This window comes from Coffea arabica, chromosome 6c, assembly GCF_036785885.1.
Source record: "Coffea arabica cultivar ET-39 chromosome 6c, Coffea Arabica ET-39 HiFi, whole genome shotgun sequence".
Lineage (NCBI taxonomy): Eukaryota > Viridiplantae > Streptophyta > Magnoliopsida > Gentianales > Rubiaceae > Coffea > Coffea arabica.
The window spans coordinates 11,732,790-11,736,488 of record NC_092320.1 but is presented as its reverse complement, the minus strand read 5'-3'; positions in this window follow the sequence as shown (position 1 = coordinate 11,736,488).

Below are 3,699 nucleotides of genomic sequence, written 5' to 3'. Positions count from 1 at the left end.
TATTATGGGTTTGGATCTTAATTCTCCCAACCATGACAACCCTAAAGAAGCTTACACCATGTTGCACTTGATTTTGCAATGACCTGAGTTTGTTACGTTATGGACCTGTTTCTTGAGTGTCGGGCACACACCAATGGACCTATAGTGCCAAAAATCACAATATTCAAGCAGAGGAACAACCAAATCAATCTTGTTTATTTTTCTTTCATGTGTTCTTTTTTGTTTAATAGTTTTTTTTCCTCCTTATGGTGGCATCTTTTCCTCAATAGACTAAAATATGGTACATTGGGCTTTGAACATCTGAGGAAGTTAGGGTGAATCGTTGGCAGCAAGCTTGCTCTCATATTAATGTTCGTCTTGGTTGCCACTTTAGTATTTGAAAAGGCTTAAATTCTAAGCCCTAGGAAAACTGCAGAATGAACTCAATCATTCTGCTCTAAAAGCCCCTGCTGCTTGGAGAGGGAAAATAGACTGCTGTTGCTTTCAAGTAGTTTTCAGTTTCATCATTTGATATTTTCAGAAGTCTAGATTCTGAAAAGAATTTCCACTGGATTTGCTCCAGGTCATGCCTATTTTCCTCCAAGCAAAAGAGGACGATTATTGTTGCACTCTGATGTGCCACTTCAAACCATGTTTCAACTTATTTCTAGCACAAGGATGGGTATACAAACCTTCACATTTTGTCCCATTTACTAGAAGTGAAGCACCAAGTTGAGACCATATAGATAGGCTTCCTAGTAGTCTGTCTAGAACCTTGTAGACACAGCAGAGGATCCCTTAAAGGTGAAGTTTCTTTCACTTCAATGTCTGTGTTTCAATTGATTGTTCATCATCCTTATGAGTTAGTATTGATTGACCAAAATATAACTGTTGTCAAATGACAGCATCTATTACTCTTATGAGCATTTCTCTGTTTATCACTAAGTCACCTCATCTCTCTCTCTCTCTCTCTCTCTCTCTCTCTCTCTCTCTCTCTCTTTGCAATCTGCTAATTGATTTTATTTTGGACATTTGTTAGCTAAACATTTGAATTCCTGATATGCAGCCAAACCAGGAAAGATGGTGGGGCCAGTCTTACCATACAAGAATGGAAATGTCAATAAAGAAGCATACGATCCTAGAACAGTTGTCAGAAACCCTGTACTTCAAACTCAACCCCAGGTCATCCCTTCTACATATTGTTATCATGGTAGTAGTACAGTAAAGTACGAAAAATCACTGATGGAAAATGAGAGGAACTTGACTTCACAAGGACGACAGATGCCTCAGTATGGCATGGCTGCAAAAACAGCCCCTGATATAGCAATAAACATTGACGACAACCCATTTTTTACTTGGTTATGTTCTTTTTTGCTGCTTTGCTTCGTAATTTGCTTCGAATGTTTTATGAGTCTCTCTCTGTGATCTACAGCTTTGCTACATTTAGAAGCTGAATTATAATGGAGACATACTATCGTAAAAATTTGCTCAGAGCATTAACTGTCTTTCTATGTATTAATACAGGCTAATGCATGAAAACCTTAAATCTGGTATCTAAAACCCTACATAGTTTGGATAGTCTTTTCCTTTTTATTTTTCTTTTCTTATTTCTACATATGCAAAGATGTTTTTGTTGTTTTTATTTGTGATGTTGGCTTTGGTGCTTTGGTGGGTCTAAGGCTTAATGGACTGGTGATTTGCAATTAATCGGTGGATTCCATAACAATTTCTGTTTGATAAGGATCCAATTTTCATTGCAATTTTTTATTTTGTTTCAGTTTGTACATCAGATATTTGGATCAAATTGCTTTTGGTATTTGACATTGTGATATGTGAAGGCAATTTTATGCTTGTTGTCTGTTGATTTTGTATAAAATTGAAATCCTTGTGTTTCTCTTTTCCTATTGAAGGAATAGAATTTGAATTAGGAAAAAATGATATGAATTAATGGTTGTTATGGTCTTGTGCACGCTTTGCATTATAGGACTGATCTTTGTTAGGCAAAGTAACGGGATTCTTTTTTTTTTTTTTTTTTTTTTGTGGATAGTGGGCTCTAAAGTCAATATTGGGAAGGTATGATGTATGCTTTATCTTTTTGGGGTTGCAAAGTTTTAATTGGGTTTAGTGATTGTGCAGATTGATTGGTTTACATGAGCTTGTTTGTTTTTTCTTCTCCTTTTCTTTGTTTTAGTTGGAATTCTGATCATTGATTATAGTTCAATTCTGTATTTGAAGCTTGGTTTAAAGAATTGTGGAGAGGTCAACAGTTAAGTAAGGCAGTATATAAGTAGTGTTTCTTTCCAAGAATGGCATAGTTCTTGGAAGGACTGATTAAATAGTGTGTACATACTAATAATAGACTGGTTATATTATTAGTGTTCTTTGATTAGTATTTTTTGTCTATTATGAGAAAATTCGGTCCTTGGGAAAAATGTCATATTCACATTATTACATGGAAAGTGCAAGTTTTTCGTTTTGTTAGTTGCGTACATTGATGTCCTATATTTGGCATCGTGAAATAAATCAATAATTGCTCGGATTAATGGTTTATACAAATTGATGGGGTCTGATGCCAAGATCAGGAGGTATAGGGAAGTGTAATGTAAATGTTTATTCCTTAAATGAGATGGCTTCAATTGATGAGCTATTTTTATTTACTTGATGATAATGTAAACAGTGAGTTACATAACACTATAGGGGTTGGGTAAAGGGCAGAGATTATTTTAGATTGAGGTGGATGCTTGGTAACAGTAGTTATTTGGAATGCTAATAATGCATAATTTTTTTGTCCAAAAAGGTGATAGTAGTAATTATTTTTCTGTTAAGTTTGGTTCATGATGAAATGTAGTACTTAGTTTGCTTTAATCACAGCTAATTCCATCCAGATTTGAGATTGTTTGTATGTAATTTGCAGGTTGATGGCACTAAATTTCTTGTGGATTTGAACGAGATATTAAATGAGCATCAAATCGGGAATGGTTTATGAAAATGTAGGATATTGGCCTTTTTTTGACGATTCTTCTTACATTTGCTTTATTCATTTGACTTGGACAAGGCTGTCATGTTCTTCATTTCAGCTATTGTATGGTTAGGCTAAATGCATTGTTTAGATATCAAGAGTGTTTTAAAAGTCCTTGCACTTTGTTTAAACCACTATGAATTTATTCTATACTCTGTAAAATAGTTGCCAAAACATGTAATCAACATTTTGTATCTAATCATAATCCTTGGAAATAGTGTTACAATGCTTAGCAAGGGGCTTAGGAGATTTGTTAGTATTCTACCGACCCCCGAACAGCCTTTGATTTGACTGACAGGGAGAAACCTGCCAGAATCACTCTCAGAGATTCTTGCAAACTTGAAGTGTTGTGCACTTACTATAGAAGTATAGACACTATATTCAAGAATGAAGTTGATGGTTTACATCACTTGAGTTTTAGTGTTTAGTCATAGGAAACAGTGAAGAGACAAAGTTATCCAAGTCGAGAATTCTTCTTTGTCACCGCAACTTCTATGATGGATTTGTCTATCTCTAAGACCGTTGGAACCTCCTACAAGCCTCCAAGGTTGTGATATATACTATGGAGGCGCTAAAGTGCCAAAAGAGAACCTTACTATTTTTGTAAAAGAATTGTTGAATCAAAGCCACAATTGTGGACTTTGACAATTTGTTCCACAACTCACAATTGTGGACTTTGGTGGCAGAAATCTTAATCCCAC